The sequence below is a fragment of the Bison bison genome, unplaced genomic scaffold (genome assembly GCF_000754665.1).
Source record: "Bison bison bison isolate TAMUID 2011002044 unplaced genomic scaffold, Bison_UMD1.0 scf7180017864530, whole genome shotgun sequence".
Classification (NCBI taxonomy): domain Eukaryota; kingdom Metazoa; phylum Chordata; class Mammalia; order Artiodactyla; family Bovidae; genus Bison; species Bison bison.
The window spans coordinates 13,080,959-13,092,754 of NW_011495080.1; the positions used below are offsets into that span (position 1 = coordinate 13,080,959).

At 39.7% G+C, this 11,796-nt stretch overlaps 1 long non-coding RNA gene across 1 annotated transcript in view; it reads left to right on the plus strand.

The window, feature by feature from the left end:
• The window catches only part of LOC104982368, a 14,009-nt gene extending 2,573 nt beyond the window's left edge, over positions 1-11,436 (plus strand). The window contains exons 2-3 of the long non-coding RNA XR_824506.1: positions 5,615-5,705; positions 11,285-11,436. This is a non-coding gene — a long non-coding RNA (uncharacterized LOC104982368). The remainder of the gene's footprint in view (positions 1-5,614; positions 5,706-11,284) is intronic.
• Positions 11,437-11,796: the final 360 nt, after the last annotated feature.

Here is an 11,796-nt window from a genome sequence, read left to right on the forward strand (position 1 = left end):
GGTTGGATGGCATCACCAACTCAATGGACATGAGTTTGAGCAAGCTCCAGGAGTTGGTGATGGACAGGGAAGCCTGGCATGTTGCAGTCCATGGTGTTGCAGAGTCAGACACAACTGAGTGACTGAACTGAACTGATAACCTACACTATGATCATTCCACTTGCATTTGTCATATGTTATATTAAGTAATTGCTTATCATTTTAAGGCCCCATATTGAATTAAATTAAGAAAATATACATTGAAAAACATATTATAACCAAGCATAGCACAAGATCCAAGCACTAGACATATGCTGGGGAAAATGTGAATCTTGCTTCTTGTATTCTAAATTCTTAATAAATATTTTTGAATGAATGAATGAAAGACTGAATGGGCAGGTAGACATTGCTTCCAAGTCAAGCCTCAATTTCCTCATCTAAAAAACTCTGTATACAAAAATTACTTCTTAAACTAGGGATATAAAATAAGATTTTATTTTGAAGCTAAGTGTGGATGATTGAGTAGTATGTTGGGAGAACTGTGTTACTGAACCTAGGAGAAAAGATAGTACAGTGAATTAACAATGTCTAGACATGTTTGTCAGTCCTGTTCTAAACATTAACCTTTTCACTTCTTCATTTAAAAATATATGTTCCCGGGGGAGACTGGTGGGCTGCCGTCTATGGGGTCGCACGGGGTCGGGCACGGCTGGAGCGACTTGGCAGCAGCAGCAGCAAACTTTCTTTAATTTTCTTATTTATTACGGCTCCAAACCTAAACTTCTTTGTCCTATCCAATGCTCACAAATTTATTCTTTACATAAAAGATATAAAAGCTGCCCACTTTTGATCAATAAGCATCATTTTATGATCTCTGGTGTACATGAAATTAATTTTTCTCCTGTTAATCTATCTTGTGTCAATTTTATTACCTGTCCATGCACAAAAACTCAAGAGGGGTAGCAAGGAATAGTTTCCCCTTCTGGACAATACCAGTCAAGTTCAAATTCAGGAAGAATAATGAAAACCTCCAATCTTACCAGTGCTTTGCACAATGAAATTCACAACAGTAAAATAGATATAACATGGGCCATGAGTTTGCACTTGGCCTCCTATTAGCCATAAGCATTGTTTCTCCTCCCTTGACGAGTCAGATGACTTTTGGGTTTTATTTCTCTGAATCATCAAAGTCCCAGTTACTAAATCTTCTACATATGGGATTATAGCAGAGGTCCAAATGGTCGCTATAGTCTAACATAAACAGAAAACACCTGTCTATTCATAAATTTCCTTTCTCTAGAGACAAGAGGGACCCAATGGCATTAAATGTATGTGAGCACATTTACTCAGGGTGAAGATAAATACTGTTAAAGATGAGCTCAGCTTCAGAAGACAATACAACAAACAGATGTTTTCATCATATCTGTTTAAGATATCTGAAGCCTACAGAGATATCAGGCTTCTACATGGAAGACCCAGGATGCAGACTGAATTTTTTTCTTAGAATAGAGGACTGGTTCAAAAATGTCAGAATTTGAAGTGATTTAACATTATCACCCTAAAAAGCCACGCTCTTCAGTCTACCATAAGAATGCGTAACCGTGCTTTGCTTTTGTGAAAGCAAAACCATTGGCTGAAGTCTCAAGCAACTAGATGATTTCTCAGCAGGCACGTGTGACCATCCAGTCTAGGCCAGCTTTTCAGCCAAGATGCAAACAAAAATAAAACTCAAATTTTTCAGTGTACCTGAAAGTTCCTGTTCCTTTGAAGGAGAAGTTTGGGGAGTTACAGGTTCTCACAGACAGAATTAATTCTATATGGAAATTCTATATGTCTTATTCCAGTGAGATCCTGCTATGTACCTCTCATGTTAATCTTTCTTAGATTTTAAAAATCTCTATTACAAGCCTAGGGATATAACTCTATAAGACTGTTCCCACTATGCAGCCTTTCCAAATATCAACAGATCTGACAAGGCTATTTTAAGCGTACCAAAGTGGTCAGAAAAAATGTACTTATTTCTTAGTACACCAGCCACAATTCCTGTTCAAATTTGAAATATCTCCCTCCCTGACAGACTGTAAATTCACTGTTATGTTCCAGTTTCCAGTAGTGTGCCTGTCATGTAGTAGGAGGTCCCTAAGTACTTAATTGAGTGGATGAATAAATGAATCTATCTATCTGTTAATCATTTTATCAAATTATTTTTTTCCTTTACCTAAGTTTCACTGCATCAGTTTTATTGTCCTACCATTCTCCCTGGCTTCCCTGGTGGCTCAGTCAGTAAAGAATTAGCCTGCAATGCAGGAGACCTGGGTTCGATCCTTGGTTTGGGAAGATCCCCTGGAGGAAGGCATGGCAGTCCACTCCAGTAATCTCCAAACCTGGAGAATCCCTGTGGACAGAGGAGCCTGGTGGGCTATAGGCCAGGGGAGTCACCTAGAGTCAGACACGACTGAGCAACCAAGCACAACACAGTACATTCTCCCAAAGGCAAGTTATCTATTGGATAATATTCAGTTTATCTATAGCCACTATGGAAAACAGTATGGAGATTCCTTAAAAATCTACTTGGGAAAGGAGTAGGTCAAGACTGTATATTGTCATCTTGCTTATTTAACTTTTATGCAGAGTACATCATGCAAAATGCCAGGCTGGATGAAGCACAAGCTGGAATCAAGATTGCTGGGAGAAATATCAATAACCTCAGATATGCAGATGACACCACCCTTATGGCAGAAAGCAGAGAGAGGAACTAACTTGATGAAAGTGAAAGAGGAGAGTGAAAAAGCTGGCTTAAAACTCAACTTTCAGAAAACTAAGATCATAGCATCCAGTACTATCACTTCATGGCAAATCGATGGGGAAACAATGGAAATAGTGACAGATTTTATTTTCTTGGCTCCAAAATCACTGAAGATGGTGATTGCAGCCATGAAATTAAAAGACACTTGCCCCTTGGAAGAAAAACTATGAGAAACCTAGACAGCATATTAAAAAGCCAAGATATTATTTTGCAAACAAAAGTCTGTCTAGTCAAACCTATGCTTTTCCCAGTAGGCATGTATGGATGTGAGAGTTGGGCCATAAGAAAGTTGAGTGCTAAAGAATTGATATTTTTGAATTGTGGTGTTGGAAAAGACTCTTGAGAGTCTCTTGGACTGCAAGAAGATCAAACCAGTCAGTCCTAAATGAAATCAGTCCTGGGTGTTCATTGGAAGGACTGATGTTGAAGCTGAAGCTCCAATACTTTGGCCACCTGATGTGAAGAACTGACTCATTGGAAAAGACCCTGATGCTGGATTGAAGGCAGGAGGAGAAGGGGAAGGCAGTGGATGAGATGGTTGGATGGCATCACTGACAGATGGACATGAGTTAAGCAAGCTCCAGGAGTTGGTGATGGACAGGGAAGCCTGGCGTGCTGCAGTTCATGGGGCCGCAAAGAGTCGGACATGACTGAACTGAACTGATGACACAGAAATCCCGCTACTTGGCATATAAGCCTGAGAAAACCATAATTGAAAAAGACACGTGTATCCCGATGTTCACAGCAGTACTGTTTACAATAGCTAGGGCATGGAAGCACTCTAGGTGTCCGTCGACAGATGAATGGATAAAGAAGATATGTATATACAGTGAAATATTACTCAGCCTTACCAAGAATGAATTTGAGTCAGTTCTAATGAGGTGAATGAACCTAGAGCGTATTCCAAGTGAAGTAAGGGAATAGGAGAGCTCACTCGGTGCTTGCATAAGAGCACAGCTAATCTCTGCACTGAGATCGTCGCTGGTCAAAATCTCCTCACAGAGAGCATTTCAGAGCAGAAACTAAATCACCTAAGTAGTCTGTGCATTTTAGGCACAAATGCAGGGTAACTGTGTGCGTGATTATCTAAGAAAGTGATGTTGAGTAGGCTTATCCCTAAAATTTCCCTTCCAAATTGTAGGTCGCAAACTAACAGTGGACCTCGGAATTGATTTAATTGGTTGGAATGAGCATTTAAAGAAAATAAGTGAAATAGACAATAATAGAGTGGAATACAATAAGATAGAATACAATGGGACAGAATAGGAAACTCAGAAAGTACTACACCCCCACACAGTAAGCATGAGTATGAATTTGCAAGCCTTTTCTGTATATATTATACATGTGTGCACTGGGTCACAGTGTAAGCTGTATTTTTTACTGTGGAATGGATCAAACCACTTTGATACTCGAAAGCTTTCAGTCTGACACACCTGGATACTGCATCCTCAGTCAGCTGTTTTCTAATTATGTGGTCTTGGGTAAGTTATTAATGCTCTTTAACCTCTTCAGCAACCACAACAGAATTCTGAGCTGTCTCAGGGCTCCTTCATGTCTGTAAATGAATAAACTACTGGACTAAGCAACTTGGTTTTCTATGTGAGGACCAGCAGGCCTGGAATCTGGCTTCTCAACTTGGGAGCAATGTGACTTTGCCCAAACTATTTAACTTCACTACACTTTAGTTTTTCTTGTCTTTAATTTTTTTTCCAACTACAAAAATGTGGGTATTAATAGCAGCACTTTTCTGGGTCTGTTGGGAAATTTTCATTAGGTAAAGTGCACTGACCACTTAACACAAAGCCCGTGAAGGGTTCAGAGCATGCTACCCCTAAATGTGCCACTTTCCCATATTATTGTGATTATTTTGAGCTGAAGGTGATGCAGCAACAGCAAATACAAACAGTCTCTCTAACTTCCCCCTTTCTTCCTGAAGATTTCCCATGTAAAATGTGTACTCTGTACCAGGATGTGAGGAACATCTTACCACCAGAGGAAGGTAGTTGATGCCAAAATGGATCTGCACAAACCTATGAAAATGACCCTTATCTTCCAGTAGTTTCCCTCAGATATTTCCTAGTCACAGTTACTGCTCATCAAAGCTCTTTCTCTTTGTCTTGTCACTCCTTCATAATTTATCATTCTCTATTGAAAAGATCTGTAAACTCTCGATCGTAACTTCTCCTTTGGGTCTCCCTTTTTGCTATGGAAGCTTCCATGTGCATGTAAAAATATTCAATAAAGTTTATATGCTTTTCTTCTATTCATCTGGTTTTTTTACCAGTTGAATTTTCAGGCCCCAGTTACAGAACCTAAGAGGATAAAGTTCCTTTTCCACTATTCACCAGACACATAGTACATACCAAATAAATGGAAGCTGTTCCTGTTGTCATTATTAATGAAATCATCCCTTGTCTACACCCTCTTGCATATGAAAGGAAAGAAGAACATGAAAGAAATGGAAACCCAAAGACCATTTACTGATTCTCAGACCTGCTGACATTAAAACTTCCCTAGGAAACCACTGCCCCCTCCCCCCAAGTTTTTAATGTAAATGTGTGACCCACAGGCAGTTGTCCTGGTGGAAATGAAATACTAAGCACAGTCATAGTACAGAGAAGCCAGATCTAATGGTGGCACTGTGCCTCAGTTTATCACTGCGCTATGTGCCCTGAGAGGAAGCCTACATGAGGTCTCCATGGATTCTGAGGTCTCCGTGTGCTTTATCAGCACATTAAACTAACTCAAGCCTTAGTGTGTGCTGTATGTGGCATTAATATGTCTTCCTCTCTTTTTCATTCGTTTGCCTCTTTGCAACTGGTGGAAAAGTCTACTAAGTCTGACTGGAATGTTTTTCTGACCTATCAAATATGACTTCAGTCTTTTAAATTGGATTATGGAACAAGCAAGTGGCATATAAGTAAGTAACATTTTAAAACAAATAGTAGCAGAACAAACTATTAGTATAGATTCCAGATCTTTTTACAATGTTGGGTTTTTAAATATTAGTATGGCCAAACAGGCTTCTATTTCACAGAAAAGAAGGAAGTAGTTACCAAAAACCAAAGCAGCAATAATAGGAGTATTTCTCAACATCAAACCTACTTTGGCTGTTAGCAGGTTTATTACATCTACACAATAAGAGTCATCATTAATAACCATTATTATTGCTGTTATAAAAATAAATAGTACACCTAGCACATCACATATATATCAAAACATGTAACAGGTGCTATTGAAAAACCAACTACGATGTCAGCCTTCTAGTGGCATTACAAAGGTGCGTGAATAGACCTTGTCATCTCTGCCCCTCTCCACTACTTCATAAAGAGCTGAGCACATTTACCCTTGCGGATGAGCACAGCAGTCAATTCTGTCTGTCTCCTTACCAAGAACAGAGATAAACAGGAGCCCCCTATGATTCCCACCTGAGACCAGAGAATTAGGAACACAGAGCTATTGTGACAGGCAACTAAGAATCTGGCCACTTTATGACAGGATAGGAGTGTCCTTGAGGTTCACCAACTGGGAAAAGGCACAGGGAAGACAGAACTCTGAGAAGATGGGGAAATCAGCCATAGACATATCCAGAAATATTCATTAGGATGGTAGGCTGTTCCGCCTACCATTCTAAAGAAGGATTAGAATTTTTGAAGAGTTTGAACCTAGTTTGAGATTGGGGGATGGATCAACTGAGTTTGAGGGATGGAGATAAGAGCTTCATAAGACCTATGGTTCTTGCAACAACAACAAAAAGCCAGAATAGATGGATAATAAGATAACTTCAAAGACTTAAAAAGAAATTTCAAAGGCATGTGCTCACTTGTCAACTTAATCATAAGGCAGTAGGTCTCCCAAGGTTGCATCTATTTAATACTTTAGCTCCTTAATGAATGTTTATAGTTTGGACAAAACTGTTTCTATTCATTTTTATGGCTTACTTGATTTTAATGCTTAACTTATAATAGTTTAAAAAAACCCGAGATATAAGTAGTATTTATCAATGGCCTAAACTGCTATCAATCAAGTGTGAAATATTAAATTTTAAGTGTTAACATGAGAATAGCAAGAGTTTCATCAAAATTAAAGAGAGTGTTTTCACAGGGAAGCAATTTCAACCAAATCTCTAAAACTCAATCAACAATCAGTCATGAAATTATCTAAGGACTCCCAGTAAACGGTTAATTATGGTATTTAAATATTTTAGTAATGCCCTGGTATAGGAATTATCCTCATTTCCCAAGTGAAGAAATAAGCATTAGAAAAAGATTAAATAACTGGCCCACCCATCCTAAAACTAGAAAACCCAGTTCTAGCTAATTCTAATGTTCAAGCTCTGCCCAATGCTCTCTATTATATGAGCTACTACTATAGAGATGAAAATATGAGACAAACACAGGACATTTTCCTGAATGGGTGCTTGAATACTTTAATTATCTAAGTATGTAGATGATGGACATCTTTCTGTTTGTATATTTAGCCATCATATGGCTATTAGAATTAACCTCACTTGAAAAAGGAACTAAAACTATCTAAATATCTTCAAAGGTATGCATTTAGTTAGACCCTAGTGCAGTTCTCTTGCCCCTAAACTATTATCTGCCTGTTTTTGGTTTAGATAACTTTTACAGAATTGTTAGTCCTTTTATTAATTTTTTTCACTCAGCTATTTGTGTCTGTCTGTGTGTTTGTGTGTGTGTGTGTGTGTGTGTGTATGCATTTACTCCAAATGATCAGGAGTGTTAGTGTGGCAATTATGTTTTATGTTTTAAGTTAGTTTACTCAGTCTTGATCCAGAAAATGGAAATGCTATATTCATATTTACTAACTTTCCACATCCTGGGACCCAGGAAGTTAGAACGCGAAGTCCTTTAAACTAAGAGACCAAAACTTTACCTAAAGTAGAAGTGAGTTGAATTATTAATCTTTGTGGAGGTCTTTCATTTCCTGGTTAATGTTGTAACCTTCTAACTCTGCCAATAGTGACTAATTAAAGTTATATATTGAAGCCTTGTTCTATCTTCAAAGACATAGAATAAAATTTTTATCATTTAAAAAATTTTGGCCACACCACTCACTTTGTGGGATCTCAGTTCCCTGACCAGGGATTGAACCTGGGACCATGGCAGTGAAAGCACCAAATCCCAGAAGCCTTGTTCTATAACTTTCTCAGAAAAAAATGCCATGGAGAATGGGCAAGTTTGGGTCATCACTACCGAGCCTACATACCTTTGGGGTATAAAGCACCACAAGGGAAAGGGAAAAGTATACTAGCTCAAGTCTGGTCTTAGCCCCAAACCTGAGAGGAGTTGAAGTGTCATTAATATTTTAACTTTTCTTCTTTCTTATTCCCTCCCTCTTTCTTCCTTCCTTCTCTTTCAGACACTCTACACATATTAATACCTTTAATACTAATAACAACCTTATGAAGTTGGTTGTCACTCAACAGATGTCACTCGATTTCTTTTTCCTCAGGCTGAGCAAATTTCAGTTGAATCCCTTGGATTCAGATTTCAGAACCATTCTTAGTCCATTGGGAAAGTCCTGGAGAGCCGTAGTACAGAAGGTCAGGTGAAGAAAAGAAACCAGTTGCATGAGGCCCTGTGGGTTCTTCAACTCAAGAGATTCATTTCATCAAAAGACTGGTTGGGGTGCTGTCTGAGAATTTCTGGCTATCTTCAAAGACATAGAATAAAATTTTTATCATTTTTAAAATGTTGGCCACACCACTCAGCTTGTGGGATCTCAGTTCCCTGACCAGGGATTGAACCTGGGGCCATGGCAGTGAAAGCACCAAATCCCAATCACTGGACCACCAAGGAACGCTCCCTTAGAATAAAATTTTTTTAATCTGAGGAAGACAACTCAGAAAGTGCCTGAAGAGCTGTGACTGGAACCAAAATGCCAAACCAGTGGTTTGGCTGAACCTAGGCTGTGTCCGGAGCCCTCTGTCTCCTGTAGCATTGGTCTGCAGTCAAGTGTAGCCCTGGCAGCATCTGGACCATGACAGAGGGTCCTACAAGGAAGGACAGAGACTGCTCCATACCTCAACCCTGCCCCTTCCATATTCCTACTAGTGGTAAAACTGGGGAGTCTCCTTTACTTCAGTCTAAAATCACTGGCACTTCAAATGCTTCCCCTTCACCCAGAAAATGGATTCTACTCTCAGCCTTGCTGTTCTCTCTAGGCTCTTGCTCTAATCTGCTGCTTCTCTGCTTGAATTGTCCCAATGCATTCAGTTTTCCTCTGTGCCCTCGCCTTCACTTCCCTGTTCAGAGCATCCTGATGGACACTGTAGTCTTCCATCTGCTTTGGTTTGGAATCTGGTTTCTCTTCTGTACTATCTTAAGACATCTTTTGTCCTACTTGGGTTGGATAATCTCCACAACCCAAGTGAGGCTCCCCACCCTCCCTCCAAGATCTGTCATCTACTTGTTTGCAATCAATTAAAATCTACTGCATGATTCTGATCTCAACTTGTCCACAGCCTCAGTTAAAGTTTACTCTTTTCTTGCTCCAGTTCCTTAGCTGATTTACTTCTGTTTATATTTTCGTGAAGGAATAGTTTAATAGGCTCTCTCTGTGTGTTCATTGACTGCCTAAATGAGAATTTCAGACATTGCAGGGGGCTATAGAGGAAGTGTTCTAGAATCACTGGGGCATTTCAAACCACACTACAAGTGCCAACTACTTAACGGTTCAACTATTTAAAGTGGGGCATTCATCACATCCAAGCACCGACATGGAGGATACCACATAGACCAGGATCTATTTTTCTGGAGTTTGCATTCTAATAGGAAGAAACAAACAATAAGAAAAACAGTAAACAAGTATTTTCAGACTGATAAATGCTTACTTAATCCATCTGATCTGCTGTAACAAAGTACCACAGACTGGGTAGCTCATGAACAACACAAGTTTATTTCTCACAGTTCTGCAGGTTGGGAGGCCCCAGATCAAGGTTCCAGCATGATCAGATGAGGGCCCTCTTATGGGTTGCAGTCCTCACTTGGAGGAAGGAGTCTTGCAAACTCTTTGAGCCTTCTTTATAAAGGCACCCATCCTTCATGATCTAAACACCTCCAAAAGGCCCACATCCTAATATCATCACAAAAGGCATTAGGAGGTCAGCATATGAAGATTAATGGGCACAAACATTCAGAATGCAGCCAATGCTGTTACAGAATTCAAAGAGAAAAATGAGAAAGGGCAGTCAGAGTTGAAAAGACAATTCTTATCTATATAAAGCTGACTCCTAAAGACATTGTACCAGTTAACAGTTCCTCCAAAAATTAGTGCTTATTCCCCATACCCAAACTACACTGTATTATGATGCCTTGCAGAGCCTCTGCCAATCTGAGTAATGTAAAAATGGTATCTCATTTAATAATAATGTATTTTATTTTGAGAAATTGGGCTATGCATCTTTTCTTTGGTTTAATTTCTGGTCCATCTCCTTTTCCCATGTTAGGTTTGAGATGTTTTGAATTGATTTGCTTAAGAGCTCTTATCGCCTGCAATTCAGGTTCAATTCCTGGGTCAGAAAGATTCCCTGGAGAAGGAATAGGCTACCCACGCCAGTACTCCTGGGCTTCCCTTGTGGCTCAGCTGGTGAAGAATCCACCTGCAATGTGGGAAACCTGGGTTCAATCCCTGGGTTGGGAAGATCCCCTGGAGAAGGGAAAGGCTACTCAGTCACTCCAGTGTTCTGGCCTGGAGAATTCCATGGACTACACAGTCCATGGGGTCACAAAGAGTCGTACAGGACTGAGTAACTTTCACTTTCAAGAGCTCTTATATATCAGGGAAATGACTGTTTTGTCACATGTCCCAAATGTGTTTTTCCAATTTGTTTTGGCTTGTCTATGGTATTGTTTCCATGCAAAAGGCTAGCTTCTTTTTTTATGTTTGTTTGTTTTCCTAAATATTTGGAGAGTAAACGAGATTCAGCTGGTATTCCCCGTAGCAGACCCAAGGATGAGGTTTCACGTGCAAGTGATTTGTGAGGGAAGGTTTTTCAGGGAAAAAACCTCTTGGAGAATAAAAGCCACAGAAGGAAGGGCATGAAGCTAAGAAAGGGTGCAGCTTCATGTAAAGTCCTGCAGGAGGCAGCATTAGCCTGACTATATCAGGGATACATGTAAGGGCTGCAGGAAGCAAAACCACACTGAATGGGAGAGAGGGAGGAGGGAAGCACAGTGAATCTGGGGGAGGGGATACACAACAGGCAATAGTAGGGACCTTGGGGGAATCTGCCAAGTGTCTGTTAACATTGGGTGGGTCAAGAGTCAATGAAAGGATAGAATTAGAGAAGTTCAAGCCCACGTTTAATTTCAGTGTGGTTACATCTTAGTATTTACTTGTGATTAATTATTAAATGAGATGACAGAAAGAATCTACCCAGTCGGGACAGTTTAGTCCATTCCGCTTTAGCCACTAATGATTAATCATGTCTAATGAATTTTCTCCTCTTCTTCACCTCTTTTTGGATTTCCACAGTCAGGCCTGATGGTGACAAAGTTATTGGGAAAATCAGTTCTCAATAAGTTGAAGGCCAAATAAGTCACTGTAGATGTTGATCTTGAGAGTTTACGAAAAGAGGTACTGGATTGAAAAGAAGATGCTTGGTCTCGGTTAAGGTACGTGGAATTTGGTCCTGAACTATCACTCATAAAGGACATCCTTGCTATATTTTTGGAGTAACTAGAAAATAGTCCCTGATACTGACTTGAATTAGTATCACAGATTATTTTCTTTCTGAAGGATGTGTAGGGTCCACTAAGTAAATGTCTTCGTTTCCTTGTGGAGAAAATTTTGATCTGTAAGGTATTAAGTAGAGAGCATTGAAAGACTTACAGCTCTTTTAGTGACAAACAGCTGTATAGCAGAACACAGCTGTATAGCAGAACATATTACCCAATTAGGCCTGGTGGCCTCTCTCAAATGTCACTCCCACATATGCCCACGTGTGTTTATGCAGATAAGTGATTCCCTAAGGAGGCTGGGGATTG